Genomic DNA, 25,708 nt, shown 5'->3' on the forward strand with positions numbered 1-25,708 from the left:
GAATTTTAAAATAATTTTTAATATTTAGTGAGAGTCTACAAACTTGAATATAATGCTTTCAAATTCAAATTAATTTTACGCCTAGGTACAACTTGGGAAATGCATTAGCAATAATAAAATCCCTTTAAATGGACTTAAACCCGAGACCTCACACTATAGGAGGCTCCATCCGCAATAAGCTAGCACACAAACAACTTTTATAAGATAATATATGATAAGTTTACAGGTAAACAATCTATGTTTACATAAATTATGCAAACTTACTTGATAAGGAATCATTTATAATACATGCATCTGTTGAATATTTAGGACACCATGTGTAACACGATTTTTTAATACGTTTTCTATGTAACAAATAGTTTACAAATATTGTTGAATGTACACTACTTATGTACATCATTAAAGTTTTAAAAAAGAAGACGCAACCTAATCACAAATCTATTGACAAATCTCTCATTTCAATCTCTCAATAGTCTAATACAATAAACTATGTTCACTTAATAAAAGCTTATAAACAAATAAACACAAGGTATAAACAATAATTCCCTGCTTGGCTGCTTAATCAAATGATCCTAATCTTGATGGTAGATTAGATAAGGATGAGTAGTATAATCAGATACTTTGTTATAAAATAGATTAATACTAACTATTATTGGAGTATATATAATTAATAATACAAGAAAATGATTGAAATGAACCCACAAAGTGATACTATAGGATATATGAGATTTTTTCATTTTTGGTCGAGGTTGCTGGTTCGAGTCTTAAAAATGGATAAACTATTTGGTAAAGAGTCTTTCCCTTTTATTAGTCTTGCTTTGTCGTGTCATTGGTCCCGAACACTAGGTGGATAAACCAAAAAAAAGAAGAAGAAGATTAAAATGGAAGCTAGGTGTTTGAGAAACTTATAGATGACACTTTAATTTGGTTTTGGTGTACGTAACGAAGGCAAAAGCAAAGAAGATGAAAATGAAATGCACCTATAATTGTCATTTTCACAAGCTATCTGATCTCTTCCCTCTATCCCTCCACATTATGTTTAAACTTTAAAAAAAGAATACACGACGACCCTACCTCAATTTTTTGCAATAAATACAATTCTAAGCTTTGCTTTCGCGTGTCCCAATCACATAATTTGGAAAGCTGTCAAATTACATTTGGAATCCTGATAATAAATCTATACGAATATAAAGTAAAATAGCTATACAGAGAAGATCCTTATACAAAACCTTTTTCTTTCGTAGTTGTTTACTTAGAGTAAATTTGGAACCACCCTACCTTCTTTATGTTTTCTTTTATTTTTGAGTTTTGTTGCTGTTTACCTCAAAAAATGAGTAACAATTAAATTTGTACGCGGTTTAAAGGTTACGTGGTTTAATTCAATACAAATAATTAAGAATAACAGATAGATGAATTAAGGACAAAATAAACAATCAAACCAATCACAATGTAATGACCAAGCCTGATCTTAGATTGAACAGTAGAGCTCGTCCTCGATTGGACCCTCGGTACAAGCTCAGTCGCGCGTGCATAAAAGAACAAGTGAGTAATGCCCTGAACAATAGCTAGAAGACAAAAGTAAACTTTTATTGGATTGAATTGCATGTTACCCTGTATCAGACTAAAGAAAAACTTCCTCTTTATATAGTAGGAGAATTTCAGTCCTAATACAAGTCTAAAAACGGTAAAAATCTTATTTTTTCGGTAATTATTGATCTATAATTGATACCGAACGGGATTCGCGCCGTAAAATCCGGCCGAGGGCGAATATTATGGCCCCTATCCATCATGCATAACCGTTCACCGCGTCTCCCGAGGTTCAGAAGCCCTACTCGGTCCGGGATACGTCACTTTGCCGTGTCCATCTCAGATACGCCGTTCATCCTTCTTGGGTCTCGATTCGAGGGGTTCCTGGCCTTGATTTTAATCACGTCGATCCGTGCTTCCCCTTCGTTCTCGCATCGAAAAATTAGGAAAAACTTTACCCCCGATTCTACCCGTACACAGATAGTCCCCTCATTTTTTGGAGAGTAGATTTATTGAAGCGACGAAAAGCGATAAATTAATCCGGGTTCCTTCTTCTGTACGTTACAACCGAGCTGACGGGTCAGCAGAATATCCCATCAGTCGCGTCGTTCTGACTTCGGACACGTGTCAACCGCCGGTTGACTGTCCTCGAATGCAAAATGTCACGCATTTATTATCCTTCCTTTATAAAAGCTCCAACCCCTTTTTCACTTTTTTAATTTTTGATTCGAGAGTTCTTTGATTTACCCTCGAATTCTGCACTTAACTCTAACTCCTTCAAATCTTCATACATTGCTTTCCAAATTTTCGCATCTTCATCTCCAAATCTTCAAACCAGACCTTCATATCTTCATCTTTATCTTCAAATCTTCATCCTCATCTTCAAACCTTCATATTTTTCTTCAAACCATCATATTTTTCTTCAAACTTTTATATTTTTCAGAATTCGATGGCAAAAACTTCCAAATTCGTGCCTTAACAAACCACCCCTTCAACTTCCAACCCGACCACGGATGTCGAGGTGGCCATTCCCGAGGTGGTCTCAGAGCCTCCTTTGAAGAGTTTCGTTCCCATGGTGAGTTTTCTGCCCGAATAATTACATTTACATAACTTTTACATTTGCTAAGTCTTTTTTTCCCTTACACAGGTTTGCCCAAGACCACCGAGATTCGACCATTGGATGAGGACGAGGCCCCGTCCTCGCTTATTGAACCCTCAGCTTCGGGACAGCCCAGAGCTACCGCAAAGGAGGAGAAAAAGAAGAGAAAGAAGAAATCCTCTGGCTCCCCGAACACCGAGGTGAAGAAGAAAGGGTTGCAGTCCGGGTCCGGAAAAGCAACAAAAAGAACACCAAAGCCAGGGTACCCAGATTCTCTCTTCTGGCTCAGAGATTACCCTGAGGATTGGGATCGTGATTTCATTGCTCACGGGTCGACCATCGACGAGGTAGAGCATGCGAAAATCGGGGAAGGTGGCCGAGAGGTCGATCCCCCTCTAGCTCGGGAACCAGAAGGATAATCAGAGGCCATGACCTCCCGAGAAGCTGCTCCTGCCCCGAAGGAAGTAGCTGGTATCATGGACATCGCAAAAACGCTATCCCATACAGAGTCCATGCTTTAAGAGGCTCAAGTCGATAAATAAAAATCAAATGAAACGTCACGGGGCGTAGATGATGCCCTCAACATGTTCTTCGATGACATGTACATGAGCGCGTTGGAGGACTATTCCGGGCTTGGTCAACTGGAGGTCCCAAAAAAGGACGTGCAATCGGGGGCGGGCGAGCCGAGCTCGAGCCCGAAGTTAGTGAGGTAGTTCTCTGCCCCGAGTATGGATCCCGATTGTAAAAGAGCAGACATTCTTACTATCCCGGCGGAATGCTCGGGCACTGTCTGCCCTGGTGGGTGTGTCCAGCTATCTTCGTTGCCTGCTGAACGAGGAGGACCAGATGAAGGTGAATAAAGTAGGCACATCGAGCCTCTTCAACGAGGCACAACATGTACTGAACTGGGTAAGGTCTCTACTTCTTGTATCCTTTGTGAATTTTACTTAGTTTCAGCATGTACTAACGACCTTATTGTTTCTCAGGTTTCGGTGCTCCACCATGAAAGTTTCCTTCGATCCTGAATGGAAATCAGCTAGCTCGAGTTTGAGCTCAAATAGCAGGTCCGGAAGAAGTACATGTACATGGCTCTCAGCGAACAACAAGACGAGGCTCTAAAGGACCTCCCAATCCTCCGAGCCAAGCCAGAAAAGGCACAGAAGGAGGTTTTGTCCGTGAAACGAGAGCATGCCGATCTGGTCGAGAAGGTAAGGATTTTTAGGCTAAAAACAAGAAGCTACTCATGATGGCTAGTGACGCAACCTCGCAGGTCCAAGAAAAGATAGACTTGATTGACCAGTTTCGGGCTGAGATGGATGTGATCAAGACCACGATCGAGGCGCTAAAAGGTAGGATGGATCTGCTTGGTTCGAAAAAGGAGGCCACAAAAGAGGAGCTGACATCGGTCAAGGACCAGCTCCGGGTGGCAAAAGACAAAGCCGACTAGTGGTCACGACTAAATGACGAACTCCGGGCACAACTAGCTTCATTTGCCTCGGAACGGTATGGCCTTGGCCAGGAATATACTGCGCTAAAGTCCAAATTAGAGGCAACTTTGATTGATTCCTCCGAAGTCGAGGAAATGCTAGCCCAATATAAGGCTGATGTGGAGATAGACGAGGCCCGCTTAAAGACGAAGACTGAGTATGTAAAATGGCTATCCCGGAGGGAGACCCTCGAGGAGATTCACGCCCGAAGTTTTGACCTGTCGGCCGAGATCGAAGAAGACAAGAGGCTCTAGGCCGAGTCAAGGGAACTCTATGAGCTCTAAGGTCCCGAAGGCTCCGAAGGTTCTGAAGGTTCCGATGCTGAGTCGAGCTCCGGTGAAGATCATGCGTAGATGCCTTGGTTTTTTTGTTTCACTTTTTATACATTTTACTTTCTTGTTTATTTTGAGGCCGTTTTATCGTGCCTTTGTAAATGTTTTTTGAGACATGTATATAAAATTTTCCCTTTGGCAACATCATGTTTTTACTTTTTAGTATGTGTTTGCCATTTTATATCGTCTCTAATGCCTTAGCATAGAATCAAACGTAATATAGAGCATCCATTCCTTGGAGGTCTGAATGGGGCCCGATTTCGATGGCTACTCCAGATTACTTGTGACTTCGAAATTTCGATAAAATCGAAGGCCTTTAAGATGTTTAAGTGTGTTAGTCATATATGGCGATGTTTTTGCCGAGGGTAACCCTTTAATAGGTTTCGATTATACGTAAGGGCCTTACTTTCTGAGTACGAACTTCGGATGTCTCCGAGCCGTTTACGTTGGACGTAGCCTTTCATATTCGGGCACTACCTAATAGGCTTGGTGCCTCCGGGATTCGATAGGCCGGGACATCCATTTTTTTATTGGACAACAGTTCCCGAGTCGGGGTAGCCTATGGGATTTAGGATCTAGGATCCGTTGTGAAGCATCGACGAAGCGAAATGCATAATAATAAAGTATGAAGGAAGCAAAGATTTCTTTCATTGTTTTATATGTAGAGTACATAATCGAAGGCGCATAAGCCTAGTTCCATGGCTAAAACGGGCTATATGGGCACGATTCGTTTGACCGTTTGACCCTGCCAATAAATCCTAACCACCAAGCCTTGTATTTTGACATATAAAATTTGCCCTTTCTAAAGATCTTAATCTAGGGGAAATGGCCCCCAGTGTTTGAGGCCGAACTCGTGAGGGATCAGATACTGTTGGTTTGGTGCAAACGATCAACAATTCCAGTTTAAGACCGGTCTTCGAAACTAAGGTTGCACGTTTTACTGTTGCCTCATTAAAAATCTTGCCAAAAATCCACTTCGGGACAAAATTGGTTCAAGGGAAAAAGAGTACAACACGTGCTTTTATACCTAATGGTCACATTTGGCCTTGGCTGAGTACCTGCATAAGTTAGTCCGTAATATAACGAAATTAAAAAGGGAATTTATTTCATACCTTAGAAGTAGTACCGCTTTTAGTGTGCCACATTCCAGTTGTTTGGTAGTTGTACACCGTTTCTCGATTCGAGTTTATACGAACCCTTGCCGGTTATTCCGACAACTCTATACGATCCTTCCCAATTCGGGCCCAGTTTCCCGTCATTTGGGTTCCTGGTGTGTAGCATTAGTTTTCTTAATACCAAGTCCCCGACTTGAAAATATCGAAGGTTGGCTCTTCGGTTGTAGTACCTCCCTACTCGCTGCTTCTGTGCGGCCAATTGGACCATGGCGGCTTCCCGCCTTTCATCCAATAATTCCAAGCTCGTGGCCATGGCCTCGCCATTTGATATTTCGGTAGCATACTGGAACCTGATGCTTGGTTCCCCTACCTTGACTGGTATCAAGGCTTCTGCTCCGTAGACTAGAGTGAATAGGGTCATCCCAATACTCGACTTCGAAGTCGTACGGTATGCCCACAAGACTTCGGGCGAGATTTCCTTCCACTTTCCCTTTGAATCGCTCAATTTCTTTTTCAGGTTTTGGAGTATAGTTTTGTTCGTCGATTCCGCTTGACCATTGCCACTAGGGTGGTAGGGGGTTGATAATATCTTCTTAATCTTATGGTCTTTGAAAAACTTACTTACCTTGCTGCCGACGAATTATTTTTTGTTGTCGCAAATAATCTCGGCTGGTTTCCTAAATGGACATATTATGTGATCCCAGATGAGGTTGATGAATTCCTTCTCCCAGACCTTCTCGAATGCCTGAGCCTCGACTCATTTGAAAAAATAATCGGTCATGAGTAGTATGTATTGGGTCTTGCCGAGCGCCCATGGCAAAGGACCGATGATATCCATTCCCCACTTCATAAACAGCCATGGCGACAGGACCGGGTGAAGCATCTCTCCCGGTTGATGAATCATCCGGGCCTGTCTTTGGCATTTGTTGCATCTTCATACGAAGCCTTTTGCATCATTCTCCGTTTCATTCTAGTAGTAGTCGGCTCTGATCAGCTTTCGAACTAAGGATTCTGCCCCCGAATGGTTCCTACAAGTGCCCTAGTGTACTTCCCTCATGGCGTATTCGGTCTCTCCTGGACCTAAGAATCTAGCCAGTAGGCCGAAGAAGGACCTTCTGAACAATTTCCCTTAGACTAAACTAAACCTGGCAGCTTTGGTGTGCAGGGCCTTCGATTTCTTGGGATCCGATGGTAATTTTCCTGTCTTCAGGTAGTCTATGTATTTGTTGCTCCAATCCCAAGTTAACCTTGTTGAGTTTACTTCAGCATGACCTTTTTCTACCATCGAGTTCATCAGCTGCACCACTGCCCTCGAGTTGGATTCATCGTAGTTGACAAACGATCCCAAGTTGGCCAGTGCATCGGCCTCGCTATTTTGATCTCGAGGTACATGTTGTAGAATCCATTCCTTGAATTGGTGTAGGGTTAACTCTAATATTTCCAAGTACCTCCGCATCTGTTCATCTTTTACTTTGAACGTTCCGTTGACTTGATTTACGACGAGGAGGGAGTCACATTTGGCTTCGAACACTTCGGCCCCGAGGATCTTAGCCAGTTCTAGACCTCCAATCATAGCTTCATACTCGGCTTCATTGTTAGTCAATTTTACACTTACAGTTCTAATAGACTGTCTAATTACACTACCCACGAGCGATTTTAACACGATACTGAGCCCGGACCCCTTTCGTTGGAGGCACCATCCGTGAATAGGGTCTAGATCCTTGAATTAGCCCCCGAAGTGAGAAACAATTCCTTTTAGACTTCGGGTATCAAGGCCGGCATAAATTCGGCCACAAAGTCCGCCAAAATCTGAGATTTTATGGCAGTTCGGAGTTTGTACTCGATATTGTACCTGCTGATCTCTACGACCCATTTGGCCTGAGAGATCGGGCCTATGCATGACATTCCTCAGCGGGTAAGAGATCACAACACATATGGGGTGGCATTTAAAGTACGGTTTTAGTTTCCTGGAAGCGCTTAGTAAGGCGAACGCCAACTTTTCTAGGTGAAGGTACCTTGTTTCGGCATCGCCTAGGGCTCTACTAACATAATAAATAGGAAATTGTACACCTTCTTCCTTCCAGACTAGGACACCACTTACCGCCACCTCAAAAACCTCCAAGTAAAGGTACAACTGTTCGTCTGCCTTTGGATTGTATAGCAAAGGGGGGCTCGACAAGTATCGCTTGAGTTCTTCCAAAGCTTGCTGGCATTCCGGAGTCCAAGATAAATTGTTCTTCTTTTTCAATAGTGAGAAGAACCGATGGCTCTTATCTGACGATCTCGATATAAACCGGCCCCATACGGCTATCCGCCCAGTCAGTCTGTGAACCGCCTTGACATTGTCGACTATGGTGATGTCCTCTATGGCCTTTATTTTCTCGTGGTTGATCTCTATCCCTCGATTAGATATCATGAACCCGAGAAACTTGCCCGAACCGACCCTAAATGCGCACTTCTCCGGGTTTAGCTTCATGTTGTACTTCCTTAATACATCGAATGTTTCCTGCAAATATTTCAAATGGTCCTCTTCTCGTAGGGACTTGACCAACATAACGTCAATATAAACTTCTATTGATTTTCCTATTTGTTCTTCGAACATCCGTTTTACTAGGACTTGGTAGGTGGCACTGACGTTCTTTAATTCGAACGACATTACGTTATAGCAGTAGGTGCCGAACTTTGTTATGAAATAAGTCTTTTCTTGATCGTCCGGGTCCATCCAAATTTGGTTGTTCGCGGAGTAGGCATCGAGAAAGCTGAGTATCTCGTGCCCGGCCGTTGCATCGATCATTCGCTCGATGTTAGGCAAAGGGAAAGAATTCTTTGGACATGCTTTATTTAGGTACTTATAATCTTCACACATTCTTAGTTTATTTCCTTTTTTAGGTACTACCACTACGTTAGCTAACCAATCTGGGTATTTAACTTCCCGGATGGAACATATTTTTAGAAGTTTGGATACCTCATCCTTGATGAATGCGTGTTTGATCTCGGGCTATGGCCTTCTCTTCTACTTGACCGGATGGAACTTCGGATCCAAACTCAGCTTGTGAGTGGTTACCTCCTGTGGGATCCCTGTTATGTCTTGATGGGACCAAGAAAAACAATCAGTGTTAGCTTTAAGAAAATTAATAAGTTTTTTCCTAAGCTCGGGGGTTAACCCCGTGCCCAGGTATACCTTTCGATCCGGTAGGTGCTCGATTAATATAACTTGCTCCAACTCCTCGACTGTTGATCTGGTGGTGTCGGTGTCATCGTGATCTATAAATGATCTCGAGACACCATCGTCCTCATTGTCTTCTCCTTGTTCTTCATGTCTCTCCAGTTCGGCTGAGGCCGGTATCATTGATTGCTATTTAGTCTCTTCTTTGTTGGTTAGTTCCTCGCTTCTCAATGTTGAGACCACGAGCATCGGGATCACTTCATCGACAACACATATTTCCCTTGCGGCCGACTTTTCTCCATAGACCATTTTGACTCCCTCCGACATCGGAAATTTCAGCTTCTGGTGTAAGGTTGAAGGTACCTCCCTCATGTTGTGGACCCATGGACTTTCGAATAAAGCATTGTACCTCATATTCCCTTCGATCACGTAGAACTTCATTTCTTGGTTGTCCCGATAATGTTTATCGACAAAGTTATTTCTCTTTTCATGGTCTCACATGCCATATTGAACCCATTTAATACCCGGACAGCCAGTACAATTTGATCCTGTAACCCCAGTTGCTCTACGACCCTTGATCTGATGATGTTGGCCGAGTTACCTGGATCAATCAACACATGTTTAACCCGAGATTTATTGATAAGTACATATATTACCAGTGCATCATTGTGAGGCTGTACGATGCCCTCGGCATCTTCGTCGTTGAACAAGATAGCTCCCTAATCCCAAGTGCATTTTTCCCTCGTAAGAGACACTTTAGTGCCTTTTATCATTGGCCCTTGGGGGACTTCGACTCCCCCAATGATTATGTTGATCACGTGCTGAGGCTCCTCTTGTTCGACCTGTTTGTTGGCGTCCCTGTTTCTGAAGTGGTTTTTGGCTCGCTCGCTTAGGAATTCTTGGAGGTGCCCATTGTTGAGAAATCGAGCAGCTTCTTCTCTTAACTGTCGGCAATCTTCGATCCAATGACCGTGAGTGACGTATTACTTACATATCAAATTAGGATCTCTTTGGGCAGGGTCGAACTGCAATGGTCGGGGCCACTTGGTCTCTTTGATGTCCCTATGGCCGACATGATGTTTGCAGCGTCCACATTAAAATTGTATTCCGATAATCTTGGTGCTTCCCTACTCCCGAGCGATCTGCCAAAACCGCTCTTGCTCATTAGGCCTCGGTCGCTCAGCCCTCGATCACTTCTCTTCTCGTTCCTAGTTAGGTGATGCCCGGATCCGTTTCCCTTCTGATACGCGCTGTATGGCTGATATTGATCTCGGACCGGCCTTGGATCTTGATCAATGACTCTAATCTTCCAAGTCGTTCCCCTTGATTGTGCATGTATGTGAGGTTACATGCTCATTTGGATCATTGGTCCCGTTATACTTTTAAATGTCGGGCATTCAACCTTTTAGGGATCGGCTTCGGTGCCGCGCTCAAGGGGAAGGGTTTCTGGATAAACTTTTTGAAATTCGGTCCCTTCAATATCAGAGGTGCCCCCGGAATCTGATCGTCCCTGGAGTTGTATGTTTCCACTTTCTTATCATTGGTCTCAATCCTTTTCTCGCCTGACTCTACCCATTTTGTTAATGCTTCGAGCATCTTTATTACCTCTGAAGTTTCTCCTGGCTCGACTTTACCCGGTGTCACGATAACTTGTTCGTTTCTCCGAGTATTTTCTCGGGATTGTTTGGGCTCAACCCTATTAGGGACGTGGCTTTAGTTCTGCAGTTGTGCTATTGCCGCTTGTTGAGCTTGCAACATTTCGAAAATCAATCGTAGGCTCACTCCATCAATTTCATCCTCGGGCGCTTCTCGGATGATTGGTCGGGGTCCCCCGCGAATACTGTTTTCGGGATCAGTTGGCAAATTGATGTTGATGGCCACCTGCGAGTTAGCATCGACCGGGTCGGCGGCTGAGACACCATTGGGATTGGCTGGAAGCATATCATTATTGGGCACCACATTGTTATTTTCGCCGTGATGGCCTGACTCTGCGTCAACGTTCAAGTGAGCAGACTGAGAGTTTGACATTCTTAGGTTGATCTGGAATTTAAGATTTCAAAGAACAAGCGTAAAATAGGGTGTGTTATGGAGATTCATATCAAATCACCACTATTATCCTTAGCCCCACAGTGGGCGCTAAATTGTTTACTCTAAAAAATGAGTAACAATTAAATTGTACGCGGTTTAAAGGATACGTAGTTTAATTCAATATGAATAATTAAGAATAGATAGATGAATTAAAGACAAAATAAACGATCAAACCAATCACAATGTAATGACCAAGCCTGATCTTAGATTGAACAATAGAGTTTGTCCTCGATTGGACTCTTGGTATAAGCTTGGTCGCGCGTGCAGAAAAGAACAAGTGAGTAATCCTTGAACAATAGCTAGAGGACAAAACTAAACTTTTATTGGATTGAATTGCGTGTTACCCTGTGTCAGACTAAAGAAAAACTTCCCCTTTATATAGTAGGAGAGTTTCAGTCCTAATACAAGTTTGAAAAAGGTAAAAATCTTATTTTTTCGATAATTGTTGATCTATAATTGATACCGAACGGGATTCGTGCCGTAAAATCCGACTGAGGGCGAAAATTACGGCCCCATATCCATCATGCATGTCCGTTCACCGCGTTTTCCGAGGTTCAGAAGCCCTACTCGATCCGGGATACGTCGCTTTGCCGTGTCCGATCTCAGATACGTCGTTCATCCTTCTTGGTCTCGATTCGAGGGGTTCCTGAACTTGATTTTAATCACATCGAACCGTGCTTCCCCTTCGTTCTCTCATCGGGAAATCGAGGAAAACTCTACCCCGATTTTACCCATACACAGTTGCAAGAAAGGAGATGAACTTCTTTATCAATGCTTACATTTCTCCATTTCAATAAGTTCCCCCTTCATTACAAAACTAATTCGTGCAATTTGCTTAGGCTCTATCATGTATTTTACTCATACATATTCGTTTCTTCTTTTCCTTTCAAATATTAAAGTTGTCGAAACACTGGGCTTGCAAATTGCAACAATAAATGTACTCCTAGCTTTGAGATTTTGTGTAATAATGTTTTTAAGTAAAGAGTAACCTGAAGATGTTTTAACAAATATGAAAAACTGAAGCACGTAGGGTTCTTTCTTTTCTTCTTCTTTTTTCCTTACATGAGCTTCTGAATTTTTTTTAATTTTCCTTTTGTTAATATTTCTATCTACAAAAGCAAAAAAGTATAAATCTCTCAAGAAAATAAAAGGAAGTTGGCTTGATTAGTTGCATTCTCTATACATCACTGAAAGCTACAAAATATGGTGACTTTTTATAATGCATTTAATCTTCAAATTGCGACGTTGCGTCACAAGTCTCGGCCCATCGTAAAAGATTTTTGTCTCTCTGTCAATAATAAGAGCAACTTATTATAAGATATTATTTAAAAGAAAAGCAAGACATTACTTTATTGGACACAACTTTTAAAAAATAATTAATTTTAAAACATGTAATTTTAAATATTGCTTAACTTAAAAATGGGTTGTTAGATTAACCAACTAAATTTTTAGAAGTGAGGCTACACGTAATGTTTCGTCCAATTTCAGTGAACAAAAGATAAATAAGTTTAATAATAAACTTGAACGATGAAGCAATAGTCAAAACAATGGAAAGAGTATTATTATTGATGAGCTCTTCAGATATCTTAATAGGCAACTGAAATGCACGATATTAACTTAGTCGCCAATTTGGTATAGTGACACAAAAAAGTGTGTAATTTTCCATGGGGATACAAATTGGGAGAATGGTAATTTTTATAGTATGGACTAATGTAATCGTCCCAATAATTTGCGCCTATCTGTATACGGTCGAGATCGAGTTAGCCTATGATATGAAAGGACAGGCTCAGAACATGACAATACAAGACTGAAGATCGGTCCCGAGTCACACCGGGCTAAAACCCGGGGTCAGGACACCTGCCTTCGAGAACATTGAGTCCAAGACCCCGGAGTCAACTCTAGCCCCGAACGAGCTTTAAGAAACATTGTTAACGTAACCAACAGAGGACCGAAATATCCATAACCGGACAAATATTGCGGCGAAAATCTTGGCGCGTATCAGTAAGGAACCGATAATCAGCTTATCAAGGAATTTTTACCTTTTATAGAATTGTACCTAAAGTAGGACTCCTCTACTATATAAAGGGGGGTCTAATAATTCATTGAAGACATTGTAACACACATTCCAAAGCAATACATCATTATTATTTCTCTTTAAGATCTTGTTCTTCTGTGTCCTGACACCGATCGAAGTGTACCTGGCTCGAGGGTGATTAACTTTCCAAGGCTAAGACTGTTCAATTCGTGTGATTTGCATTTACTTTACCATTATTTATTTCAATTGCAATCTAATTTATCATTTTGTGTCAAGTTAGTCTACATATCCTTAAAACCATTTACAAATTCAGTTGTTATCCGATTTTGAGAGTAAACAGTTTGGCGTCCACCGTGGGGCTAAGGATAATAGTGATTATTTGATACAAATCTCCATAACACACACTACTTTACACTTGTTCTTTGAAGTACCTCTAATTGCAGGTTAAAACTCAAAATGTCGAACTCTCAATCAGCACCCCTACATGTTGACAATGGGTTCGGTCATCACGGTAAAAATAACAACATAGCGCCAGGTGACGAGGTACCGCCCGTTGATCCCATCGAAATTCCGGCCGCGAACCCGATTGACGCTAATTCACATGTGGCTATCGACACAAACCTGCCTATGACCCCGAGAATAGCGTCCGTGGTGGAGCCCGATCGGCAGCTCAAAATACAGAAAATATTGGAGGAGACGGGATTAGTTTACGAGTGATCTTCGAAATGCTGCAGGCTCAACATGCGGTGATAGCTCAGTTACAGAACCAAAGCCGTGCACCGAGCAGAGTTGAACCCGATCCGCCCCGGGAAGTCACCCGCAGGGAGGAACCGGTCGCAGAAAGGTCAAACTAAAACAAATCGGAGGCTAACCCCGAGATCATAAAGATGCTCAAAGAACTGACAAAACGGGTAGAATCAGGGGAGTAGAAAATTAAAGCTAATGACAAAAAGGTGGAAACCTATAATTCTAGGGTAGACCAAATCCCAGGAGCACCGCCGATATTGAAAGGCCTAGATTCCAATAAGTTCGTACAAAAACCTTTTTCTCCGAGCGCGGCTCCAAAGCTGATCCCTAAGAAATTTCGCATGCCCGAGATTTCTAAGTATAACGGAACGACCGACCCAAATAAGCATGTTACCTCTTACACATGTGCCATCAAAAGGAACGACTCAGAGGATAATGAGATCGAGTCTGTCCAGTTGAAGAAGTTCGGAAAGACCCTGTCAAAAGGAGCTATGGTATAGTATCACAACTTACCTCCTAATTCTATTGACTCATTTGATATGCTTGCGGATTCTTTCGTGAAAGCACACGGCAGGGCCATCAAGGTCGAGACCAGGAAATCAGACCTTTCTTTAAGTAAAACAGAAGGATAACGAGATGCTCAGAGAGTTTGTATCCCGATTTCAAATGGAACGAATAGACCTTCCATCGATCGCTGATGATTGGGTTGTTTAGGCTTTCACCCAAGGGCTCAATGTTCGAAGCTCGGTGGCTTCACAGCAGTTGAAACAAAACCTGATAGAATATCCGGCCATTACTTGGGCTGAGGTGCATAACCAATATCAATCGAAAATCAGAGTCGAAGATGATCAACTCTGGGCCCCTTCGGGGTTATCCTGTCAGAATCATCGATAGAGACATCGATTGTGAATCGAGATCAAACAGGGATCGATATCAGCCATATAATGGAGACCGAAGAAGCAGTGGGTCTGTGCGGAACTCTATGAGAAATGAAAGAAGAAGTGATCGAGGTCAGAGCAACCAAGGACTCATAAGCAAAAACAGCTTTGACAGGCCCATCGGGCCTAAAGAAGCACTAAGGTTATCGGAATACAACTTTAATGTCGATGCTGCCGCCATTGTATCAGCTATCAGACGCATCAAAGAAACCAAATGGCCTTAACCTCTACAATTCGATCTAACCTAAATGGATCCTAACCAGATGTGTAAATATCACGGCACTCACGGCCACATAATGGAGGATTGCTGATAGTTAAGAGAGGAAGTAGCCCGACTATTCAACAACGGGCATCTTCAAGAATTCCTGAGCAACCGAGCCAAGAATCATTTCAGGAATATGGATTCTAACAAACAGACCGAACAAGAAGAACCTCAACACGTCATTAACATGATCATCAGTGGGGTCGATGTTACTCAGGGGCCGATGTTGAAGCACACCAAAGTGTCCATCACGAGGGAAAAATGGACTCGAGATAACATACCGGAAGGAACCTTGTCTTTCAACGATGAGGACGCGGAAGGGATCGTGCAGCCCCACAATGATGCACTGGTAATATCTATACTCGAAAATAAATTTTGAGTTAAGCGTGTGTTAATTGATCCAGGTAGCTCGGCCGACATCATCCGATCGAGGGTCGTGGATCAGCTCGATCTACAAAATCAAATCGTGCGTGCAATCCGAGTACAAAAAAAATTCAACATGGCATGTGAAACCACTAAGGGGGAGATAACTGTAACGACTCAGCCGGTCGTTTCGGGAGTTATAGCCCCGTTTTCCCCATTTTTAACTTCTTTTTGTGTTATTCAGATATATTATATTATATCGGGTTAGTTGGTTCGGGTCCGGGAGGAACTCGGAGTGAAATGAGACACTCAGTCTCATAATTGAAAAAATTGAGTTAGAAAAGTGGACCGGATATGGACCTATGTATAAACGATCTCGTATTCGAATTCTGATAATTCCAATAGCTCCGTATGGTGATTTTGGGCTTAGGAGCGTGTCCGAAATATTATTTGGAGGTCCGTAGAGGAATTATGCTTGAAATGCCTAAAGTTTAATTTTTGAGAAGTTTGACCGTGGGATTGACTTTTTGATATCGGGGTCGGAATCCAATTCTGAAAATTGGAATACCTCTGTTATGTCATTTATGACTTGTGTGCAAAACTTGAGGTCAATCGAACGTGATTTGATAGGTTCCGGAGTTGTTTGTAGAAATTAGAAATTTCTAAGTTCATTAGGCTTGAATTGGGGTGTAATTCATGGTTTTAGTGTTGTTTGAGGTGATTTGAGGGTTTGACTAAGTCCATATGATGTTTTAGGACTATTTGGTATATTTGGTTGAGGTCCCGAGGGGCTCGGGTGAGTTTCGGATAGTTAACGGGTTGGATTTTGGACTTGGAACTCTGCTAGAATTTTTCTGATGCACCATCTGGTTTCATTCATCGCGTTCGCGAAGAGGAACTGAGAGGATGGCATATTTGCTCTTCGTGTTCGCGAAGAGAAGCACGCGTTTGCGAAGGGTGGACTGGGTGTGCATCACGAACGCGAGAGGTGTTACGTATTTGCGATGAAGAGAGGAAGCAGTCGAAGACCCCAGGCAATTGGTCTACCTATTCGCGTAGGGGGGTGTCGCGTTCGCGTAGTGAAAGGGAACGAAGCATCGCGTTCGCGATGGGTTGAATGCGTTCGCATAGAAGGCATTGAGGCAGAGGCATTTTTTTGTGCTTCGCGAACGCGAGGGAGATGTCGCGTTCGCGAAGGAGGAATTCGGAAGGGAGCTAGTTTGTGCTTTGCGAACGCGAGGCACTGACCGCATTCGCGAAGAAGAAAAGTATGGGCAGTGAGTTTAAGTTCTAAAAATTGGACTTCATCCCATTTTCAGTTTTTGGCGATTTGGAGCTCGGAAGTGAGGCAAATTTGGGTGATTTTCAGAGGAAACAATGAGGTAAGTGTTCTTAACTCAATATTGGTTAAATTACCCGAATCCATGGTTGTTTTTATCATTTAATTGGTGAATTGAGTTGGGAAAATTTGAAAACACTCATGGTTTAAATCAAAGATTTGAGGGTCGAGTTGGGTCGGATTTTTGTAAAATTGGTATGGTTAGACTCGTTTGGAGACCAATTCACGAGGAAAGGACATTGCAGAATAAGAATTTCGCGGTTTGAGGTAAGTAACGATTGTAAATCTGGTCCTGAGAGTATGAAACCCCGGATTTCGTATCATTCTACTATTTTGAAGTGACGCACATGCTAGGTGACGGGCGTGTGGGCGTGCACTGTTGGGGAATTGTGACTTAGTCCGCCCCGTAGCAACTGTAAAGTTGCATACTTTGTTGAAACCATTTGATACTTATATGTTTTAGAAAGAAAATTTGTAAATTGGGCTGAATGCAATGTTTGGGCCTTGCGCCAATGCTATTTGGACCCTTAGGGGTTGTTTCTTACCATCCTCTCACTGTTTTCGATTGAAAATCTATACTCAGTCATGTTTATACTTGTTTACCGCATAACTCAGTTTTATGACTCTATTTTGATGCATATAAATGTTGTTTTGGGCCGAATGCCCTGTTTTACTAAAAAGCCCGAGTGGCTCGAGAGGTTTATGACTAAGTGAGGCCGAGGGCCTGATTTGTGAGGATGAGTGAGGATCGGGGCTGACCGCCTGCAGCATATTTATGACTGAGTGAGGCCGAGGGCCTGATTTGTGAGGATGAGTGTGGATCGGGGCTGCCCGCCTGCAACAAACTTTATTATTATAGCACGTGAGTTGTCCGTGCATATTATAGCGCTTGGGCTGAAGGAGCCCCTCTGGAGTTTGTACACACCCCTAGTGAGCGCAAGTACCTATTGAGTGCGAGTGCTGAGTGCCAAGTGCTGAGTGACTGGGAGGCATGAGTGATTGTGAGGTATGCCCGAGTGGCAAGAGTGATTGTGAGGTATGCCCGAGTGGCACGAGTGACTGTGAGGTTTGCCCGAGGGGCTGTTTATGATTTCATCATTTCTTTTGATCACCTTTGCATTGAGCCTTGGTTTGAAAAACTGTTGGAAAAATATCTTTAAATGATTTTTACTGGAACCGGGTTTATACGAGATGATTCGATTCAAACACTGATTTTTAAAGCATGTTGTACTTTAGTGAGATTTCATGATATGAACGTTATATGTTTTATTGCTTGTCACTACTGATCAGTCTTTATTTATTGTTGTTACTTACTGAGTTGGCGTACTCACGTTATTCCATGCACCTTGTGTGCAGATTCATGTGTAGCCGGACACGGTAGCAATTATTGAGTGTTCTGGTTATAGATTTTTCTTGGAGTTAGTAAGGTAGCTGTTTGGCAATCACATCCCCTGCTCTTCTCCCTCTTATCTTCCTCTAGTTGTATTTAGCTATTTTCTAGGCTGAGTTAGCCTTGATATTGTTAGACAAATTGTAGTAGATGCTCATGACTAGTGACACCCTGATGTCGGGATTTTCTTTTCCGCACTTTTATTTTTCTTTGATTTGAACTCTTTAAATGGAGGTTTTATGTTAAATAACCTTGAAATTTTCTTTGAAATAAAAATATCGGTTTGTTTCGGAAATGAGTCGGCTTGCCTAGTTTCACGATAGGCGCCTTCATGACAGATGTTAGTTTTGGGTCGTGACAGATTGGTATCAGAGCCTAGGTTACATAGGTGTCACGAGTCATGAGCGGGTTTAGTAGAGTCTTGCGGATCGGTACGGAGACGTCTGTACTTATCTTCAGGAGGCTGCAGAACCTTTAAGAAACTCCACATTCTTGAATTCTTGTCGTGCGAATCTGTTGATTCTAGTAACTAAACATCTGTTGTTTCATTCTCTCACAGATAGTGAGGACTCGTACTACCGGTCAGGAGGGCCAGCTACCAGTACCACCAGCCAGGGCCGCGAGAGGCCGAGGCCGCAGTAGAGGCCGTGGTAGGGGCAGAGGTGCAACCCGTATAGCAGTTGGGGCAGTATCTGCAGATCCACCGGTTGTCCCAGATCAGGACCAGGTTCCAGTTGTTGATGTATAGTTCAGGCACCACCTGTGCCTATTGTGATTCTAGGCCTTCAGGAGGCCCTAGCTCAGATTCTGACAGCGTGTACTGGCCTTGCTCAGGCGGTCTCTATTTCGACGGCCGCAACCACTTCTTAGGCCAGGGGAGGCACTCAGACTCCCGTCGCTCGCACACCCGAGCAGGTTATTCAGGGACTTCAAACACCGGAGGCACCACCAGCCTAGCTGGTTGCTGTTGCTCAGGATTATATGGTTCCTGCTATGCCTGAGGATGATCAACGTAGGTTGGAGAGGTTTGGGAGACTTCAGCCACCACCTTTCAGTGGCACAGAGAGAGAGGATGCTCAAGACTTTTTGGACAGGTGTCAGAGGATACTCCGTACTGCTGGTATTTTGGAGACTTGTGAGGTCTCATTCACTACCTTTCAGTTTTCTAGGGCTGCACTCATATGGTGGGAGACTTACGAGAGGCGTAGGCCTGTTGGCGCAGGACCCCTTACTTGGCAGCAGTTTTTCGTGTTTTTTTTGGAGAAGTTCGTGCCTCGATCTCGCAGAGAGTAGCTGCGCAGATAGTTTGAGTGGCTTCGCCAGGGTGATATGTCTGTGACATAGTATGAGATGCAGTTCTCTGAGTTGGACCGTCATGCTATCTGGTTGGTTCCCACGGACAGAGAGAGGATCATGAGGTTTATTGATGGCCTCACTTATCAGCTACAGTTGCTCATGACCAGGGAGCGGGTTTCGGGTGCTACCTTTGATGAGGTTGTCGACATTGCTCGGCAAATTGAGATGGTTCGCGGTCAGGAGAGGGTTGAGCGGGAGGCCAAGAGGCCTCGTGGTCAGGGTGGATTCAGCGGTGCTCCTTTTGGGGGTTAGTTCCAGCATGGTAGAGGTCGTCATTTCAGATAGGTTCAGTCAGCTCGGCCATTTCATCGGGGTGCATCATCTGGCCATGGTTCTCACAGTTCTCATCAGGGCCACTCATCACCTAGTGACCTTCCAGCTCAGAGTTCGTCCCGTGCTCCACCTGTTCAGGGCTCTTCCATGCCAGGTTCTTCTACCAGTCATCCCGGTGCTAGGGGTTCCCTTCAGTTTCCGCCGCCAGCACAAGGGAGTTGTTTTGAGTCTGGGGAGCTTGGGAATATGTGGAGGCAGTGTCCTCATCTTCATGGAGGTCTATCTCAGTAGAGGAGTCAGCCTCCGACTACAACACCAGCTACCTCACCACCTGCCCAGTCAGCTCGGGGTAGAGGTCAGTCAGCTAGGGGTCGCCCTAGAGGTGGAGGCAGATCAGGGGGTGGTCAGGACTATTTTTATGCTCTCCCTGCCAGACCAGATTCTATTATTTCGGATGCTGTGATTACAGGTATTGTCTCAGTTTGCCATAGAGATGCCTTAGTATTATTTGACCCTGGTTCCACGTATTCATATGTTTCCTCGTATTTTGCCCATTTTCTGGATATGCCCCGTGAGTCCTTAGTTTTATCTGTACATGTATCTACTCTTGTGGGCGATACTATTATTGTGGACTACATATATCGGTCATGTGTGGTGACTATTGGGGGTCTGGAGACCCAAGTGGAACTTTTGCTGCTCAGTATGGTCGACTTTGATGTGATATTGGGTATGGATTAGTTATCTCCATGTCATTTTGTTCTAGATTGTCACGCTAAGACGGTGACATTGGCTATGCCGGGAATTTTGAGGGTTGAGTGGAGCGGTTCTGTAGATTATGTACCAAGTAGGGTGATTTCATATTTGAAGGCTCCGCGCATGGTTGAGAAGGGTTGCCTATCTTATTTGGCTTTTGTGAGGGATGTTAGTGCAGAGACTCCTGTCATTGATTCTGTTCTGGTGGTACGTGATTTTCTGGATGTGTTTCCTGCAGACCTGCCAGACATGCCGCCTGACAGGGATATTGACTTTGGTATTGATCTGGTGCCGGGCACTCAGCCCATTTCTATTCCACCATATCGTATGGCACCGGCAGAGTTGAAGGAATTGAAAGAACAGCTTCAGGAACTCCTTGATAAGGGGTGTATTCAGCCTAGTGTGTCACCTTGGGGTGCACCGGTTCTATTTGTGAAGAAGAAGGATGGTTCCATGAGAATGTGTATTGATTACAAGCAGTTGAACAAGGCCACTGTCAAGAACAAGTATCCTTTGCCTCGTATTGATGATTTATTCGACCAACTTCAGGGAGCGAGGGTGTTCTCCAAGATTGATTTGAGGTCGGGTTATCACCAGCTGAATATTCGGGATTCAGATATTCTCAATACAGCTTTCAGGACCCGATATAGCCATTATGAGTTCTTGGTGATGTCTTTTGGGCTGATCAATTCCCCAGCAGCATTCATGCATTTGATGAATAGTGTATTCTAGCCCTATTTGGACTCATTCATCGTTGTATTCATTGACGACATCCTGGTGTACTCTCGTAGCCAGGAGGAGTACGCTCAGCATTTGAGGGTTGTATTGCAGAGATTGAGGGAGGAGAAGCTTTATGCAAAGTTCTCCAAATGTGAGTTTTGGCTTAGTTTAGTAGCATTCTTGGGGCATGTGGTGTCCAGCGAGGGTATTCAGGTGGATCCAAAGAAGATAGAGGCGGTGCAGAGTTGGCCTAGACCGTCCTCAGCCACGGAGATTAGGAGCTTTCTTTGTTTGGCGGGTTACTACCGTCGCTTTGTGGAGGGATTTTTATCTATTACCTCGCCCTTGACCAAATTGACCCAAAAGGGTGCTCCATTCAGGTGGTCGGATGAGTGTGAGGAGAGCTTTTAGAAGCTCAAGACTGCTTTGACCACAGCTCCAGTGTTAGTTCTGCCATCAGCTTCAGGTTCTTACACCGTGTATTGTGATGCCTCGAGGATAAGCATTGGTTGTGTTTTGATGCAGGAGGGTAGGGTGATCGCCTATGCCTCGCGCTAGTTAAAGACCCATGAGAAGAACTATCCTGTCTATGATCTTGAGTTAGCAGCCATTGTTCACGCCTTGAAGATTTGGCGTCATTATTTGTATGGGGTTCATTATGAGATCTATACTGATCACCGGAGCCTGCAGTATCTGTTAAAGCAGAAGGATCTTAATTTGCATCAATAGAGATGGTTGGAGCTTCTTAAGGACTATGATATCACTAATTTATACCATCCGGGGAAGGCCAATGTGGTGGCCGATTCTTTGAGTCGCCGGGCAGAGAGTTTGGGGAGTTTAGCATATCTTCCAGCAGCAGAGAGACCTTTGGAATTAGATGTTCAGGCCTTAGCGGGCCAACTTGTCAGATTGGATATTTCGGAGGCTAGTCAGGTATTGGCTTGTGTGGTCTCCAGGTCTTCTCTTTATGAACGTATCAGGGAGCATCCGTATGATGACCCCTACTTGCTCGTTCTTCAGGACAGGGTTCGGAGAGGTGATGCTAGGGATGTGACTATTGGTGATGACGGTGTGCTGAGAATGCAGGGCCGGATATGTGTGCCTAATGTAGATGGGCTTTGAGAGTTGATTCTTGAGGAGGCCCACAGCTTGCGGTATTCCATCCATCCGGGTGCCGCGAAGATGTACTAGGATTTGAGGCAGCACTATTGGTGGAGGCGGATAAAGAAGGATATAGTTGGGTTTGTGGCTCGGTGTCTAAACTATCAGCAGGTTAAGTATGAGCATCAAAGACCGGGTGGCTTGCTTCAGAGGTTAGAGATCCTAGAGTGGAAGTGGGAGCGGATCACCATGGACTTTGTAGTTGGGCTCCCATGGACTTCGAGGAATTTCGACGCTATTTGGGTTATTATGGATCGGCTGACCAAGTCCGCGCACTTCATTCCAGTTGGTACTACTTTCTCTTCAGAGCGGTTGGCTGAGATTTTCATCCGAGAGATTGTTCGCCTGCATGGTGTCCCAGTTTCCATCATTTCAGATAGGGGTACTCAGTTCACATCGCAGTTTTGGAGGGCCGTGCAGCGAGAGTTGGGTACTCAGGTTGAGTTAAGCATAACTTTTCACCCTTAGACGGACGGGCAGTCCGAGCGAACTATTTAGATATTGGAGGGCATGTTGTGTGCTTGTGTCATTGACTTTGGGGGTTCATGGGACCAGTTTCTGCCACTCGCGGAGTTTGCATACAACAACAGTTTTCAGTTGAGTATTCAGATGGCTCCGTACGAGGCTTTATATGGGAGGAGGTGTGGATCTCCAGTTGGATGGTTTGAGCCGGGTGAGGCTAGGCTCTTAGGTACAGACTTAGTCCAGGACGCATTAGATAAGGTGAAATTGATTCAGGAGCAGCTTCGCACGGCGCAGTCCAGGTAGATGAGCTACGTGGATAGGAAGGTCCGTGATGTGTCTTTTATGGTTGGGGAGAAGGTTTTGCTGAAGGTATCACCCATGAAGGGTGTTATGAGGTTTGGGAAGAGGGGCAAGTTGAGCCCCCGGTTTATTGGGCCTTTTGAGATGCTTCAGAGAATAGGGGAGGTGGCTTATAAGCTTGCCTTGCCACCCAACTTGTCGAGTGTGCATCTAGTGTTTCATGTTTCCATGCTCCGGAAGTAAATTGGAGATCCGTCCCATGTTTTGGATTTTAGCACGGTTCAGTTGGAGGGTGATATGACTTATGACGTGGAACCGGTGGCTATTTTGGATTGCCAGGTTCGAAGGTTGAGGTCAAAGGATATAGCTTCAGTGAAGGAGCAATGGAGAGGTCAGCCTGTGGAGCAGCCCACCTGGGAGACCGAGCGGGAGATTCAGAGCAGATATTCACGCCTATTCGAGACTCCAGGTATGTTTCTAGACCCGTTCGAGGACGAACGAATGTTTAAGATGGGGAGGATGTAACGACCCGACCGGTCGTTTCGGGAGTTATAGCCCCGTTTTCCCCATTTCTACTTCTTTTTGTGTTATTCAGCTATATTATGTTATATTGGGTTAGTTGGTTCGGGTCCGGGAGGAACTCAGAGTGAAATGAGACACTTAGTATTATAATTGAAAAATTGAGTTAGAAAAGTGGACCGGATATGGACCTATGTGTAAACGATCTTGTATTCAAATTTTGATAATTCCAATAGCTCCGTATGCTGATTTTGGGCTTAGGAGCGTGCCCGGAATATTATTTGGAGGCCCGTAGAGGAATTAGGCTTGAAATGCCGAAAGTTTAATTTTTGAGAAGTTTGACCGGGGGTTGACTTTTTGGTATCGGGGTCGGAATCCGATTCTGAAAATTGGAATATCTCTGTTATGTCATTTATGACGTGTGTGCAAAATTTGAGGTCAATCGGACGTGATTTGATAGGTTCCGAAGTTGTTTGTAGAAATTAGAAATTTCAAAGTTCATTAGGCTTGAATTGGGGTGTAATTTGAGGTCTGATGCACCATCTAGTTTCCTTCATCGCGTTCGCGAAGAGGAACTGAGAGGCTGGCATATTTGCTCTTCGCGTTCGCGAAGAGAAGCACGCGTTCACGAAGGGTGGACTGGGTGTGTATCGCGAACGCGAGAGGTGTTACGCGTTCGCGAAGAAGAGAGGAAGCAGCGGAAGACCCCAGGCAATTGGTCTACGCCTTTGTGTAGGGAGGTGTCGCGTTCGCATAGTGAGAGGGAATGAAGCATCACATTCGCGATGGGTTGAACGCGTTCGCGTAGAAGGCATTGAGGCAAAGACATTTTTTTGTGCTTCGCAAACGCGAGGGAGATGTCACGTTCGCGAAGGAGGAATTTGGACGGGAGCTATTTTGTGCTTCGTGAACGCGAGGCACTGACCGCATTCGCGAAGAAGAAAAGTCTGGGCAGTGAGTTTAAGTTCTGAAAATGGGACTGTGTCCCATTTTCAGTTTTTGGCGATTTGGAACTTGGAAGTGAGGCGATTTTGGGTGATTTTCAGAGGAAACAACGGGGTAAGTGTTTTTATCTCAATATTGGTTAAATTACCCGAATACATGATTGTTTTTATCATTTAATTGGTGAATTGAGTTGGGAAAATTTGAAAACCATCTTGGTTTAAATCGAAGTTTTGAGGGTCGAGTTGGGGTCGGATTTTTGTAAAATTGATATGGTTAGACTCGTGGTTGAATGAGTTTCCGGATTTTGTAACTTTTGTTGAGTTCCGAGACGTGGGCCCCACGGGCAATTTTTGAGCTAATTTTTGGAATTTTATGGAAAATCATTTTTATCTTGTGGAATTAATTCTAATGAATTTTATTGACTGAAACGAATTATTTATGACCAGATTCGAGGCGTTTGGAGACCAATTCACGAGGAAAGGACATTGCAGAATAAGAATTTCGCGGTTTGAGGTAAGTAACGATTGTAAATCTGGTCCTGAGGGTATGAAACCTCGGATTTCGTATCATTCTACTATTTTGAAGTGACACACATGCTAGGTGACGGGTGTGTGGGTGTGCACTGTTGGGGAATTGTGACTTGGTCCGCCCCGTAGCAACTGTAAAGTTGCATACTTTGTTGAAACCATTTGATACTTATATGTTTTAGAAAGAATTTTTGTAAATTGGGCTGAATGCCATGTTTGGGCCTTGCGCCAATGCTATTTTGACCCTTAGGGGTTGTTTCTTACCATCCTCTCACTGTTTCGATTGAAAATCTATACTCAGTCATGTTTATATTTGTTTACCGCATAACTCAGTTTTATGACTATATTTTGATGCATATAAATGTTCTTTTGGGCCGAATGCCCTGTTTTACTGAAATTCCCGAGTGGATTGAGAGGTTTATGACTGAGTGAGGCCGAGAGCCTGATTTGTGAGGATGAGTGAGGATCGGGGCTGCCCGCCTATAATATACTTTATTATTATAGCACGTGAGTTGTCCGTGCAGATTATAGCGCTTGGGCTGAAGGAGCCCCTCTGGAGTCTGTACATACCCCAGTGAGCGCAAGTACCTACTGAGTGCGAGTGCCGAGTGCCGAGTGACTGGGAGGCATGAGTGATTGTGAGGTATGCCCGAGTGGCAAGAGTGATTGTGAGGTATGCCCGAGTGGCACGAGTGACTGTGAGGTTTGCCCGAGGGGCTGTTTATGAGTGATGTTTTGCCCGAGGGGCTGTTTATGATTTCATTATTTCTTTTTCTCGCCTTTGCATTGAGCCTTGGTTTG

Source organism: Nicotiana tomentosiformis, chromosome 5 (genome assembly GCF_000390325.3).
Source record: "Nicotiana tomentosiformis chromosome 5, ASM39032v3, whole genome shotgun sequence".
Classification (NCBI taxonomy): Eukaryota; Viridiplantae; Streptophyta; class Magnoliopsida; order Solanales; family Solanaceae; genus Nicotiana; species Nicotiana tomentosiformis.